Raw genomic sequence first — 17110 nt, forward strand, 5'->3', positions numbered from 1 at the left:
CCATCTCTTCACTACAGGCCATTGTAGAGTGAAAACTGACAATGGCTCTTTCAGGTGAGTCCATAATGCCTTCTTTATGATAGAAAGGTTGAGGCTGGATAGTTTGACTAGGTCATAGTAAATGCAAAAGGATTGCACAATAATACAACCATAACATTTGCAATAACCCCAAGGATCGTGACCCTTCAAACCATGGCTCAATTTCTCTTACAAAGAAATATTTTGTGTTTGAGAGTCTGAGACAATGCAAGACACTAATGTTGGTTATTTTAAATATGGTGGTAGAATAAAAGTTGTCATGGAGAAACCCCCTCTACTACTTCATAGTATTTTTCCTAGATTGTATGATCCTTCTAATTGAATGGTATTATTTACTTTTAAAATTTCATACCATGCCACAATTCCACTTTCCTTTAGCTGTCAGGCCTGATGCTTTATTCTTTTATTTTATTGCTTAGGCATTGTAATGAGTAAAATAGGGAAAACCTCTTATTTATATGTATTTGGCCAAGTAGGAGAAAGGAAAATGTGTAGGTCAAAAAAGTTTCATTCTTAGGGGGTGTCAAAGATCTCCTCCAAAAGGGGAAGATATGAGTAACCTACAAAGAAAGTGGTAGACAAAATGGGCATCTTTCTCAAATCTATATTAAATAATCTTCATGAATGGGGGCAGAGTGGGAACCCAAAGAAATAATACGATAATCCCAATGTATTCCTCACAAAACCACTCCCCTGAAGCCTAAATAGAGTCTTCAAAGGTATTTTTACTAGGCTACATTGGACTATGATTTACATTCAAGATGTTCTAGCTAGCCAATGGTATACTTGGCTGAAAAGGTGTGATGATGCACAACACAAGCACACTAAATGGAGCACCAATCCTACAAATGAAATATTGGAGAATGGAGCTCTAATCAAGGACAAGAAAAAAGAAGTGGAATTAAGGTTGTACAACTTGAGGAATCCCATCAAGCAGGTATCCCACTGAGATGAGAAAGACAAAGAAGCCATCCAACAAATTTTGGGAAAATGGCTACAAAGAAGTCAAGGAGGGATGGAAAAGGAAAGGAGAATGAAGAAAGAGAGACAAAACAGACTACATACATTGCAAATACAACACTGATTGAGAGAGAAGAATGAACCAAAAATGCCCGAGTCAACAATCTTAGAAAGGTTTGTAGCTGTTTAAGAAGGTTTTCTTATGTTATCAAAATATTTATCATGGGTTGCAACATGGCACCATCCAAGGTAGTAAAATATTAAAGGCTATCAATATGATCTCTAGAAAGCAAATCAATCCAACTCTAAGGAGGCCAAATTTTGTTACATTGCATAAATATATAGTGGATAAATTCAAGTCATGCCATTGTAAATATGGATAGAATATCATGCATTAAAGCTTTAAAGGCCAATTCAAAACCACAACAGGGGGATTTGGATGTGGCCTCCCTAGTTTTGTAATAAAATTTTTGAATCAATAAAAGAACATCTTTTAATTACCAAAATTAATGAAGTTGTTATCACCATTGATATCAAAGAATATTGCAAGGAAAGGCCACTTTGGATAGAAAAATATTGATCTAAATAAGAGATAAATAATGTTTAAAATGTTAAAAGGTGGTGATGTGAAAGGAAAAGGAATGCATACCAGGCTTCACAAAACCTTCATTTCAGGCCTTGGTTCAAATACCATAGCACTGACTTCGCATATCATGTGACTAGTGTCCTCATCAAAATGATAGTTGGGTAGACTAAATGATCAATGTTGTAGTTGTCATCATTAAATTTATATCAATGCCCAATTTTCTCTTAGTTATGGAAGTGACTAGAGAGTCAGTTGTGATTAATTCAACATCATCACAACCATGTATAGCTTCTGTAGTTGCAATTGGTAGCTTTTCTCCACTTTCATCAGCATGATCATCACTTCCACTTACCACTATGGGAACCCCGCTAGACAGTACAATGTATTATGAATCCTCATTAAAGTCATATATTTTCTCAATATTAATACTACATAGGAACTCTTGTCGGTATTCCTCTAATGTAATAATAAGACCATTTGTGACTGGAACTAGAAATTATCCTAACATCTTCTCTAATTTTTGTGCATAATGTGCAACAACATCTTCCTCAATATCATCACCATACTCAAACAAAAGTGTATAACCATGCATGATCAATGGTGATTTGATACCCAATTTAGCCTCGATAATGTTTTCTATAATATCCTTCAGTTTTGCTTGTTTATTATTCACCCCTAATGATACAGGTGTCCTAGAGCTACATAACAAGATTTGTTGGGTCCAAATGGATCTATTGACATCAGAAGCATATTCCTTGATGGATGTTGTAAGAATTATGTCATTCTACAGTTATTTTAATCATTTCTTAGCAACTTAGTTGTTTCAAGTAAAATTAGACCTACAACGATTTCATTTGTTGTTGCTATTACATGAAAAATGCTGCCTACAATGCCTTTAGCTTCAAACAAGATATGCATTTGGGTGACAATAGAAGAAATTCAAATGTTAGCAGTTGCAGTAACAAATTCAATTGCTAACTAGTCATTTTTGTCAAATGTCAAACTCATCATCTCCTATTTTCTTCTTTCAAAAAAAATATGCAAGGTCTTCATGGAAATTCTCGCGTTATCAAAAATATTCCAAATGTCCTATGGGTTTTTTAGTCCCAACGAATCCATTGCAAATAAGGAGATACCCCTTTCCTCTATTCTTGAATTATTAGATATTCTAATACTCTCCATTCTCCTTCAGTGGAATAATGTTTTCAATGTATTTAGGAGTTGTTGATCTCCTCTTCTTCCATGTTTCTAGATTTCTCAAAGTCGTCTCTATATTGTATCCAAAAACATGGTCAAATATTCAACTTCCATCGTCTTCATCACTTTCATCCTCATGAACATCAAACACCATCCTTCGTGGATCTTCCCATGTCGTTAGACTACATTAAGATCAATTTCATGGCTCCTATCCCCAAACAAATTTGCAAAAGGTAGTTCTTTTGCCGAGATAATGCAATGTATAAACTTTGATGGAGTACTTGTGATCGTAAAAAATGGATATGTTTTTGGGGTTGGATTTGATTGGAATTCATGACACTATCTCTCACCCTTAACATGCACAGCAACCTGTCCTAAATACCCAGTAGTTTCACCTTCTACTAAAGGAACTCTTGTAGCCAAGCAAACACTGTTCACATGTCTGTGAGCATCTAGATTGTCCAACCCATTTAAAACGAAATTAAACTGCATAAAAAATATACACCAAACAAAGGATCCTTGACATTAGCATGATGTGCAACAATCCTCATATAAGGCATGAATTTTAAGATAGCCTCACGTGCCACACTAGTTTCTGATTACCTAATGTGGCAATTACAAAATAGAAATTTCCTATTTAAATTGCTAATGCCAATTGAATCCATGTCACTGACATGGACATATTTGGAACCCATAAGTGAGAGGGTTTTGACAAGCTGACATCTAATTCCGCTAACACTGACCATCAAAACCTTGGCACCTGCAATTTCATTTAATTCATCCGGGAAGCCATTGGGGTTCACAAAAATTGTGAACAACTGAAATGGAGGATAAAGGGCTCTCAGAACATGCTGGTGGGGAATATCATTGCCCCAGAAATTAAAGTGGACGCCTGAGTTACCTTCCCCCATGCCAGAGTAAGGTCGAATAGTACGATGGAAGATTTAAAGCCATATCACCTTTACACCTTCCTTTTCCTCTGCATTAGCCTTTGTAGGAAGTGAACCTATTCATATATATCTTGGCCTTGCATTGACTAATGAACTACTACCTATATAGATAGTTTCCTTTACCATTTTCTAATTGTATACCTTAAACCATAAAGATACAACTTGTCCAGAGAAGTAAAACAATTGCACAAAAAATTAAATTGAAACCTAAAATATGGTAAAAGTTGGTGACTTTGAAATTTTAGTCTAAGTGGAGATAATATATTCTCAAATTCTATACAAAATTAAATCCTATTATCATTCTATCACCTCTAATGTAAGAAGCTATAAATCTCATACAATGAACACTGTAAAAGGAAACCTAAAGGAACCATAGAGAAACAAATTATATAGAGCAACGAGAGAATTGGATAGAACAAATTTGAAACACGGAAGCTTACGAATGTCTTACTTGAATGAGAAGAGAATTGACAGAATGACATCAAACATTCTAAGACCTGGAACATGATGCATGCATGTAGAGACATTTAAATAGAAAACCTCTATCATTATATGTGAGAAATCATGAAAAAAAATATCTGATGTTAAATTAAAATAAAACAACATATGAAGGGGAATGTAATCACTTTCATAGTCGGAACTAAGATGAGAGTACCATATCACTTGGAAAACAAGTGAAATAATAGTAAGCACCATTGATTTGACTGGTAAGCCAAAAGGGAAAGGAAAAGACATAATTTAACCCTGAGAAAATACTAGGGTACAAACCATAAGGAAGGCGAGGAAACCTAAGTTGTAGAAACAATTTATGGCTGAGATGAAAAACCTAAGCTATTAGGCGAGGTTCTGTTAACATAATCTCACCAGAAGGAGACAAGAAATACTTCAATAGTAAACCCTTTACAGAACCATGAATAGAGCGTACAGAGAACCTTACAGGAGTCAAGACATGCAAGAAATTATGCAAATTAATTATCAAGAACTTTGTTAAACACATGGTGTGATAGAAATAAAAAGTTACCTGTAATGAGTAACAAACCCTTGCCGAAGCAATTTCCAATTTAGCCATAATCCAACCGACTTGCAACATAAAATGAAGGGGTACTCAGTGGGAGAAACAAACTGTACCATAACCTAGAGTAAAGTAAAAGGAACATGAATATAACTAATATTACTTGGAATGAAGCACGAGGTATCCATCCATAAACCATTTGACTCGGATTCAAATAGAGTCTCTAGCAGGAATTCAATGGGAAGCAACCCTAAAGAAATGAAACCTTGGATCCATTATGTAGAAATTAATGTGTAGATTCAATACAACTCATGAAATTTACTAAATCAAAAGATTTGAAGCTACTTTACTAATTTATAAAAGTTAATTCACCATATAGAAAAATAATCATAGACATGGAAAAGAAAACATCATGTGTGCATAGAGATATATCTAGGGGAAAGCAACTACTCAAAACGCCTTACTATCTATATTGAATTAATCAGATAATAGATATGAAATATATATGCTTGATCAAGCCTAAGTACACCCTGCAAGTCTATATTCTATCCCTTTGCCTAACTGACTGACTCTGGCCAACATATAGGCAAAGTTATTTCCATTTCAGCTATAATCCAATCAACTTGCAACATAAAATGAAGAGGTAGTCATTGGGAGAACCAAACTGTACCATAACCTCCAGTAAAGAAAAAAGGAACATGAATATAACTGAGCTTACTTAGAATGAAGCACGAGGTGTCTATCCATAAATGATTGGACTCAAATTCAAATAGATTCTCTAGCAGGAAGTCAATGGGAGGCATCCCTAAAGAAATGAAACCCTGGATCCATTATGTAGAAATTAATGTGTAGATTCAATACAACTCATGAAATTTACTAAATCAGAAGACTTGAAGCTACTCTACTGATTTGTAGAAGTTAATTCACCATATAGAACAATAATCATAGACATGAAAAAGGAAGCATCACGTGTGCATGGAGATATATCTAGGGGAAAGCAACTACTCAAAACCCCTTACTATCTATATTGAATTAATTAGACTATAGAGATGAAATATTGCTTGTTCAAGCCTAAGCACACCCTGCAAGCCTATAATCTATCGCTTTGCCTGACTAACTAACTCTGGCCAACACCCAGACAAATTTTTTTCCAGTTCAGCCATAATCCAATTGACTTACAACATAAAATGAAGGGGTAGTCACTGGGAGAACCAAATTGTACCCTAACCTCCGGTAAAGAAAAAAGGAACATGAACATAATTGAGCTTACCTAGAATGAAGCACGAGGTGTCCATCCATAAATGATGGGACTGAGATTCAAATAAAGTATATGGCAAGAAGTCAATGGGAAGAAGCCCTAAAGAAATGAAACCATGGATCCATTATGTAGAAATTAATGTGTAGATTCAATACAACTCATGAAATTTACTAAATCACAAGACTTGAAGCTACTCTATTGATCTGTAGAAGCTAAGTCACCATATAGAAAAATAATCATAGACATGAAAAAGGAAACATCACGTGTGCAGATATATTTATCTCGGGGAAAGCAAGTGCTCAAAACCCCTTACTATCTATATTGAATTAATCAAACAATAGATATGAAGTACATATGCTTGCTAAAGCCTAAGCACACCCTGCAAGTTTATACTCTATCCCTTTTCCTGACTAACTAAATCTGGCCAACACTTAACCAATTTTCAATCCCTCCAAGATCCTATTTCCTTGCATTTTTCCCTTGGGAAATTGCCCCTACTTTTTAGGAATTTCACACCATGGAATTGTGCAATTTTATTAGGTCCTTCCCCTGACTACATGCACCACCTGTACACATTGGAATATGCTACACTTGATAGTACAATGACTTGCAATCTCCATCTCAATTGGGTAACTCAAATTCTTTATATGCAACAATTACTTTGGGTTGATTGATTATTTAACTAGTTGATCACTGAGTGTGGTTGAAGTTCCACTTCCACAACTTGACCTTCACTAGTTCTTTTCACTGTTAGAACTAGTTAAACCAAAAATAACTCAAATTAACTATAATAGATTTCTAGAAATTAGAAATCAAAGATACTGAACTGAACTCAAGCTTCCCCAACTCGAATTAACTAAGTTAACTGAGTGAAAAGTTCCATGTCACCTCAGTTAACTACCTCCAAGTATTCGGTTGAAATAGAAAGTCGAATTTTCTCTAGTTTGACCAAGACAAAGACAAACTTTCTCTAGTTTGACCAAGACAAAGACAAACTGATATTTTCTTGCTACATTTTTCAACACTCCCTCTCTGCAAGAAAAGGATTATCAACCACCCCTATCATGCACCTGTGGAACTCAAACTTGCCTCTTGACAAGGCATTTTTTAAAATATATGCATCTTTTTCCTCTGTCGAAATTTACTACAACAACATAATCCACCTCTGCACACCATCCCCTAAATGGTGATACAGGATATCAATATGCTTGGATCGATCGTGAAAAAAAGGATTCTCAGAGAGTTTGATGAAACTCTGATTATCACAGTAAATCATAGTAGGATCCATCATCTGACCAAACAATCCAACAAGCATCTTTCTCATCCAGATCACCTCACATGTTTCTTGACTTGCAGCCATGTATTCTGCTTCTGCTAAGCTTAGTGCCATTGATCTCTAATTTCTTTTGTACCAAGAAATCATTGTGGACCTATTACCACTCCTCCCATCAGTGAAAGTCCGTAAAGAGAAGGGAGACTTATCTATGGTGATATTGGGCTAAGCCTCCATAGTACCTCATGGTTATTCCTTTCCCCTCACCTTGTCTAGGATAACAACATCATTGCTTATTACATTCCATCCCCGAACCTTGGATGGGTCCACTTGGCCCCATGTGGTCCCACTTCTCAATAAAGACTATTTTTCAAAGACTATTTGGGAGTCCAAATTTCCAAGGATTATAGTTATTTAGAAACTCCTTTATAATTCTATTCTTTCTCCCTCAAACCTCTAATCCTCACCCCTTACCCCTAGTGGACCATGTCCGTAGCTTAAAGAGCAAGCAAGTTCCATTTTTCATTCCATCCTTAGGAAAGGGTTTTCAGGGTCACTTCTCACCTATCGATTGACATCTACTTTACAAAGTGATCCCTACACTATTGGGATTCCTCCCATCAGTGAAATTTTGTAAAGAGGGGGGAGACTTATCTGTGTTAACAGTGGGCTAAGCCTCCACCATTACCCTTGACCTAGCAATTTCCCTCTTAGGAACCCCCTTTAGGTCCTCTTCTGGTTTGAGTGGTAACAGGACCCAACAATGAAAATTCCACCTGATGTAATATTAATTTCTAATGAACTTCCTGCCTAATATGGATTAGTGAGGCAACATAACTTCACTCCCTTTGTCCATCTGAAACAAAGTCCAAACTAGGTAGTGCCTCTCAAGTACCGTAGAACATGTTTAATTTCCCTCCAAAATTATTTGGTTGGCCTAACCATAGCTTGACTCAACTGGTTGACTACAGAACACATGTGTAGTCATGTGTTCACAAGATACATGAGTGAAACCACCAACTACTGGTAAACAGTCGCATCCACTTTCTCAACTGAAGTGGCATCCTCTTTCCTCTAGTTGGTCGCTAAAAGAGTCTCCATGGGTTTTCACCTATCCATGTGGAACCTACGAAGTATCTTGTTGGCATACTTGCCCTAAGAGACAAATGGTTCCCCATCACCTTGCCGTACCTCCAATCCAAGGAAGTAGTGCATGAGACCCATGTCCTTCATCTTAAATTCTCTTGCAAGGTCATCCTTGTAGGATCTGATCAGCTACTCATCTCCAGTCAAGATCAAGTCATCAACATATAAAACAATAATAAAAAATTTACCTTCTATCAAAATATGATAGAGGTTTGCATCCGCTTCACTTTTAGTGAAGCCCAAACTGATAAGATAGCTATAAATCTTGGTGTACCAAGCACAGGGTTCTTGCTTAAGGCCATACAACGCTCTCTTTAATATGCACACATGATAATCTCGATCAAAAGTCTTGAAGACTTCAAGTTGCTCGATATACACCTCTTTCTCAATAAATCCATTGAGGAATGTTGTTTTCAAATCCATCTGGTGGATCCTCCACCCCATCTGTGCAGCCAAAGCAAGAATTGATTTGATGGATGAGTACCTTGCTATAGGAGAAAATGTTTCCTCATAATCAATCCCCTCCAGTTGAGAGTATGATTTAGCCACAAATATGGCCTTGTAATTTTCTATACTTTCTTCTGATGCCTACTTCACCTTGAAGATCCATATCATACCCACAAATGATTTGTCTGCAGGTCTTGGGACCACTTCCCAGACATTTTTCTTCACAATGGATTTGTACTCCTCCACCATTGCATCAACCCATACTAGTTTCTCTATTGCTTCCTTGAAACAGGATCGCTCAATCTCTACTAGCCATTGTACCAATCTGGTGACCTTCTCTATCTACGTTGATTTGAAGGAGAAACCGAATTCTCCCTCGCATCCCTCAAAAGTCTCTCATCTTCTCTGTTTCTCTTCCTACCTTCTTTGGATGGTTCTACGTGAGTGGTTGTCTGTAATCTTTGCTCCTCAACTTATGGCTTCTCTACAACATCCTGAGGCTCCTTCTTTGGAGCTAAAATCTCCTCCTCTTGTGGGATCTAAATCTCCCTCTCAAGACAACACCGCATGGCTTTGTCTTCCTCAAATTTGACATCCCGTCGCACAACTATCATTCTGAGGGATGGAAAATACAAACGGTAGTTGTGGGGAGTTTTTGTGTAACCCACAAATACCCCCAACTCTGTTGTCGGCTCTAACTTCTTCCTTGATTCTTTGGAGACATGGAAATAGACATAGGCTCCAAAGATCCTGAAGTGCGACACATCTGTCTTCCTTCCCGAGAAATCCTCCTCCGGTGTCATCATGCTAAGAATATGATTAGAACTATTGTTCTACAAATAGACCATTGTGTTGCATGCTTCAACCCACAACTATAGAGGTAGGCTTTGGTCATGCAACATCACCTATGTTTCTCCTACATTGCTTCCGCTTTTCTTCTCATCCACCCCATTTTGATGTGGTTTGTGTGGTGTTGTCAACTATCATCGAATGTGTTCTTTTGCACAAACATTTTTTAACTCATTCAACATGTAATCACCTCCATTATCGCTCTTGAGAGCCTTCACCTTCTTTCTCGTTTCTTTCTCCACCAATGCCTTGAACTTTAAGAACTTGGAGAAAGTCTCATCCTTCTTCTGCATGAAGAAGATCCAACACTTCTATGAGTAGTCATCAATAAATATGACAAAATACTTGTGCCTGGAAGTGGAGGCTATCAAGAAAGGTCCACAGACATTAGAGTGGATCCTTTTAAGGACTACATGTGCTTTACTGTCCCGATCATGGAAAGTGGATTCTGTGTACCTCCCCAAGGTACACCCTTTACATGTGTCTTGCTATTCTAATGCTCCTTTAGGGAGGTTTGTGTTAATCTATTGCATGATATTCAAAGCGCCATGATTCAAATGGCCAAGTCTTCTATGCCAAAGCTTGTCGACATCGCGAGTCTGCACATTCTCCACCTTTGTGCTCGATGTAACACAATCCTTCACATATATCTTGTAGAGGTTCTTCACATGAATCCAAATATTCTTCACCTTTCTCGTGGCTATGTGTCTCAAGAATTCCTTTCCTTTGTTGAAGATCACATCGTAACCATGGTCTTCCAAAATTGCAACATAGACATGATTATTATTTAGACCCAGAACAAGCATCACATCATTGAGCCTGAGAGGGGAGCTTGACTCCCTTTTAAAGGTTATTATACCAATCTTGGTCATGCTATACCTTCCATCATCTTCCATCTTGATGTGCATCTAGAGATCCTTCTCCTCCAAATCACTGAAAAAATCTCTATTCCACATCATATGGAATGAGGCACCCCTATCAAGGTACCACACACGTATCATCACTATGTTGTCCATGCATGCAATGAGAGTAAAATACAGCTCGAACTGTGAAGCCAAATATTCACCCGTTTCGACTCCTATGGTCTTCTTGCTTGCCTTCTTGTGTGTACACCTCGTGGCATAGTCCCTGAATTCATGAAAGTGGAAGCACTTGATTCTGGACAAGTCTTTCTTATTGCCCCCTTGACTATATTTTTCTTTGGATTGGGATTTCTTCCCTTTCCCTCTCTTTTCCTTTCCATCCAAGGAACAATTCTCCTCATCCTCACCCTTGGATGAAGTCTCATCTGTAGTATTCCACCTTATTTCCTCTTGGACCAAATCAGACCATAAGCGTTCCCAATTTGGTAGTTTCTCCTACCCATTCATCGAATCTTGGTAGTTGTGCTAGCTCTTGGGAGGGCCTAGAAGGGCTACTCTCACCAAATCATCCTTTGCTATAGTAACCAAAACTTGACTAGGTTTATCATGACATTGTGTGAACCTCCTCAGGTACTGTGGAATGGTGTTGTTCCTCTGTATCTTGATATTTCAAAGTTTGTCCTTGAGTCCAAATTTCTCGTGGTCACTACTATTCTAGAACAAATCTACCAGTGCTTGTCACATTGCATACGAAGTCTCTTTCCCATGATTATTTGAGACAATATGGTCTCCTACTCCCTCCAATATGGTCCTCCTCAACTTGGCTACACACTTCTTCCATTCTGTCAGATCCTTAACATCAGATGTTGTTGGTTTCGGAATATCATTATCAATGAATTCCTAGAACCCATTATCCTCTAGTACTACATCCATGCAACATAATTTGAGCTTCCCTTAAGGGTGTAGTTCAGCCTTAGTCCATTGAAATCCATCTTCTCAATCTTGAAGAAAACTTGCAACATTGTTCCGCAAATTTGAATCTTCTGCAACGACAACCACGAAATTTTTTCTCTACATTGATTCGAGCTTTGATACCATGTAGAAATTAATGTGTATATTTAATATTGCTCATGAAATTTACTAAATCATGAGACTTGAAGCTACTCTACTGATATGCAGAAGTTAATTCACCATCTAGGATAATAATCAAAGACATGCAAAAGGAAACATCACACATGCACATAGAATTATCTAGGGTAAAGCAATTGCTCGCAACCCCTTACTATCTATATTTCATTAATTATAGAATAGATATGAAATGCATATGCTTGCTCACACCATGGAATTTCTCAATTGCCTTAGGTCCTTCCTCTGACTGCATGCACCACCTATACACATTGGAACATACTACAACTTATAGTATATTTCATTGGAATCTCCATCTCAACTAGGTAACTCTAATTCTCTGCATGCAACAATTATTTTAGGTTGATTGATCAGTTAACGAGTTGATCACTAAGTGTGGTTGAAGTTCCACTTCCACAACTTGATCTCCACTAGTTCTTCTAACTATTATAACTAGTTAAACTGACAATAACTCAAATTAACTGAAATAGATTGCTAAAACTTAGCAATCAAACATACTGAAATAAAATCAAGCTTCCCAAACTTGAATTACTTGAGTTAATTGAGTGACAAGTGCCATCTCACCTCAGTTAACTACCTCCAAGCATTTTTCTGAAATAGAAATTTTAATTTTCTCTAGTTTTACCAAGGAAAAGTCAAAATGAGATTTTCTTGCTGCATTTTTCAACACAATGCTAACATTAATACCCAACACCGAACCCAATATGAAAGGAATGAAACCCTAGAGACATTACTAATATTAATACCCAACACTGAGCCCAATCTGCAAAGATATCCTGAACAAAAGCCCAATTTGCTAATATACCCCGAACCTAATCCAATATGCAAAGATACCCCGAATTGAGCCCAATTTGCAAAGAAAACCCTGTCAATCAAAGAACATAGACAACATATATATGAAATCTAACAAAGGGTAGAACCCTGAAATTTAAGAAAGGGAAAAACCCCAATTTGGTTCGCATCTTACCTGATAAGTCTGCTATGGAAAAAGTTTAACTCCGCTCTAGACAAAGTTGAAGCTCCAGTCATCAAATATGCGTGATGAATCATGGTCCATCACAAGGTATGGCCACTATGTCATTTTGCGTACATACGCAAAGTATATGTGTGAAGCGTGAAGTGTTTTACATCAAGTTTTAGTTATATAGCTGCCTGAATAAAAATAGGTTTACTTAGATAACTTCCATGATATTTAATTTAAAATAATAATAAAAATATAATAAATAGTTATAACAAAATTTTAAGACGAAAGGATAACTTCATCTTAAATAAATTTCTTAAAACAACCTTGTGTAGTAGTGTTGCTTTGGTTGATACTGTTTCACTTTGTACATCAATCATCCATCATAGGAAAAATCATTTTCAACCAACATATAATTTTACATTGAATTATGTTCTATGTTCAATATCAGTTTTCTCAAAAGTCTTAGATAACTCTAGACTTTTCTAGGGAAACTAACGATCATCATCAAGAGTTAAGAGTCTAAGACTAGTTAAAAAGAGACTATTTAGCCTTCTACTACTTACCAGAAATCACCATGTATGATAATATTCATTTGAAACATGAATTCATATTAACGTTCTGAAAATGTTTATACTTTTCCAGAAAGGTTTAACCACACCATATATTCTAATTTTCATGTTGTTGAAGGTAAAAGAATACCTCACACAAGCCTTCAAATATAAGGCCCATGCAATGAACAAAAGGAACAAGGGCATTTCCATCATAATTCACATTTGTAACACCATTCTCAATTAGGTAACCTTGACATAATGTCACAATATGTATATGTAAGAATTACAATAGGTTGTAACCTTTAAATGCTTTACGTTATCAAGAACAAAAGGTATATTCTCCAATTCTAGTTTTTCATCTAGCAAACAATTTGATACTCATACACGAAACCACTTGTTGTAGGTATGTTTGAGGTTAATAGAGATAAGCTTTACATCTTGTTCAGCTCAGATTCTAGATCTAATGAACAATGACATTCCGAGTATATTACATTATAAATATCCATAATTAACAAACAAAATTTAGATGGATCCATGACCATTTCCTTCAGATTTTGTTTCCAGCATAAAGGAAAAGATATATTTGTATTTTAGGTATACCAATAAACAACTATATGTATGCACTTTAAGGGAATTTTATTGTCATAAAACCTATATCTTGTGGACCTGGCTATAGCTTTAATAACAGTGAGTTTTCAGATAGAATAAACCCCACTTGACCAAATTTTAAATATGTAGTATCGGTGGATGAATGAAAAATATTTTTAGGGGTAATTTCCAGCTTGAAATGTAGAACCGTATCTGCATAAGTCTACTCCCAAAATATTCTATAATGAAGAATAATTTTCAGATTTATATATCAAAATTAAGTCTAGAATTTCTTGATATGTAATATAGTCTACAACAGGAGTTTAAGGTACATATATGGAGTGTGGTTGTCCTAGTTATTTCCAGATATGTGGAACCAATGTAGAATGAGTTTTATATGAAACTTTTAGTGTGGTTGTAAGGTGGTATCAACTCCTTATATATTCCTTAAACCTACATGATTTAATAAAGCTTGAGGGAAGCTTCTTTGATGAAGAAATGAAGATTAATAAGGCTACAAATTTCAAGCCTTGTTGATCTTATCCTTGTTGTCCTAATTGTCATGAAAATCTATCAAAGGAGATTACTACTATTGAAAAGATCAAATATTATGAGATTCAGATTAATCAACAAATCATTATCGTGTACAACAAAACATAGAAAAAGATACATCAACATAAGCCATTTAAACGATAAATACCAACAAATAGAAATAGTGTGATAACAAAAGTGCTTGAAGGTTACAACCCATCCTGACCATCCCATTTTAAATGGGATTATATAAGTTGATCATTGATCTTCCCATCATTCAGTATCAAATTATTGTAAATTAAAAGAAAATAGAATCACAGGGAAGACCCCTAGTGGTGATCATAAATTATCCTAAAGTGAGAGAAGAAGGTGCCAAGGTGATAGTGGTAACTCTTCCCAGTTGCACTTTTCTTATCATGTGGTGAAAACATTGCACCAAGAGAAAGAGATAAATTGGTAACAAGTGCCATAAATGAAATCATGCCCATTTCCAACTAATATGTTTACAAATTCAAGGTTGCAATTACAAATATAGACATTGAAAATCCCATGAATAAAATATATAGGCTAGATTAGGTTTTTCTACTACTCTAGTTATTTATGCCCAAGGGTGTTGCATACATCCATGAATGTGATCATGAAACCACTGACATTATAGGATTATTCTTAGGCCCATATAAGTATTTTCCACTGAAGTCCCTACAAATTTATGCACTTCACAAGGAGGAATCTTAAAGTAGAGACTCTTTTATGGATTTTCTCTTCTACAAAGTTAATAATCTCCCTACCACTTACATTCCTTTCTACTCTAGAAATTCCATTTGATTGTTTCACTTGCCTATCCTAAGTTCATAATAGTGTGCTAATAATGTTTATACTTTTCAAATTCAAACAAGGTCAAATCACACCAGATATTCTAATTTTCATGTTGTTGAAGGTAAAATAAATGAATAATACCTCATACAAGCCTTTAGATTTAAGGGCCATGCAATGAACAAAAGGAAAAAGGGCATTGCCATCATAGTTCACATCTGTAACCATGTTCTCAATTAGGTAACCTTGACATAATGTCACAATATGTAGATGTAAGAATTACCTTCAAAAATACGATAAATTGGCAGAACAATTTGATCTCAGGCTAGGTTCAGAGAAATATGTAATTTTCTAAGAATTGAACTAAAACCACGCCCTCAACTTAAAGTTCGAAGATGGTTCAACACCTACTTCAATACCTGCAAGAAAGAAGACAAGTGTAAAACGAAAGGAAAACAATACACCTAGAAGTAAAGACGTGATGTTAAAAGAAATGTAAAAACATAAAATTTGTTGATGATTTATATCTATATGAACCGTTATTGCATACCGTTGACCACTTATTGGGAAAGAGTTGGAACATAGACACCTGCATATGATTCACTTGCGATAAAGAAAGGATTTTGTACCAATTTTGGGTACTCCTCAAACCACTGCATTACAATATAAGTTTTCTATCAATATGGCTTGCAAATGTACAATTCATTCAATGTAATTTCACTTTTATTTTATGAATTATTTCTCCATGCATGTATTTATTTCAATAATTAAAACAATGGATTGATGTTAGCGCATGGTTATGTCCATCCATAGAGACATACTATTTCATTAAAGTATTTTCATGGCAATGCTTTAAGAGACATTCTTGAGTGCCAGTATGAAAAGATAGTTAGTTATTCTACCAAAATCCTCAGGCATGTGCCAAAATAATCTAAAACTTGCACATATCCTCATCAATGGGTGCAGTTGTGAACTCTTAGATATTCATGCCACATAAGAGGGAAATACCACAATGGGATTGAATCAATGTCTCGTTGCCCTCAATCAAAACTTTACATGTAAACACTCTACAAAGACTGTAGCAAGAGTAAACCAATGCCCTGTTGTCCTTCAAAGTTCAACCAAAGCTTTACATTTAAACACTAAACTTTCAAATCTGGAAAGGAAATGAGATAGACGTGTAGAAGAAACTTATAGTTATCCGAGGTTGTACTTACATAATATATCCCCAATAATGTAATCATTTTTCGTGTCTGATTAAGAATATCCAACCCCTGCTGGATATTTTAGATAGATGATGCTTGGAATCTGCCGGAAGAGAGTTTCTAGCTTATCAGTTTAGCATCTTTCTTTCAAAAAATCAAAATTCATAAAATTAACTAGCTGAAAATTAGGTACAGGATAAGACTCGAATTCATTGCAAGAAAAAATGAAAGGCACTTATTCAGTTACAACACTGACATGATAACTTTGCATTTTTGTTTTCCACGACATTAAAGAAAAAAAAAACTTTGTAGCATTTTCATCACTTGTCTAAGAAAATGGATTCAATTCAATAATTAGTTTACTCCCAGGATGGTCCCCTCTTCTGAAGTTGAATGGCCCTATGAATGAAGCTCTTCTTGAACCTTAGCCAATTCGGTGTCAAGTTGACACCAATAAGCCATTTCATTTTACACATAATAAATACCACTTCAAATGTAGCTATACCATATATTGTCAAACTCTTGTCACAAAGGTATATCATGTAGTTTGAACGAATGAGATCTTCACTCTTTCCAAAAAAGATATGTTATGTGGTTTGAATGATTGAGATTCCCAATTTTCCATTACATTTTGCAAACATGTCCTAATTTAGGGTTTATTCTCAAGTGAGTTAATGAGAATAAGTAGATTTTCACAGTTAAAGAGACAATCTTATTGTATTAATTCAATAA

At 35.8% G+C, this 17110-nt stretch overlaps 1 pseudogene; it reads right to left on the reverse strand.

Moving 5' to 3' along the window:
* Positions 1 to 1751: 1751 nt before the first annotated feature.
* On the reverse strand, positions 1752 to 3693 carry LOC149221368 (SUMO-activating enzyme subunit 2 pseudogene; annotated as a pseudogene).
* Positions 3694 to 17110: the final 13417 nt, after the last annotated feature.

This window comes from Pinus tabuliformis, chromosome Q (assembly GCF_031772625.1).
Source record: "Pinus tabuliformis cultivar Carrire ecotype Pingquan chromosome Q, CPIR1, whole genome shotgun sequence".
In the NCBI taxonomy this organism is placed as follows: domain Eukaryota; kingdom Viridiplantae; phylum Streptophyta; class Pinopsida; order Pinales; family Pinaceae; genus Pinus; species Pinus tabuliformis.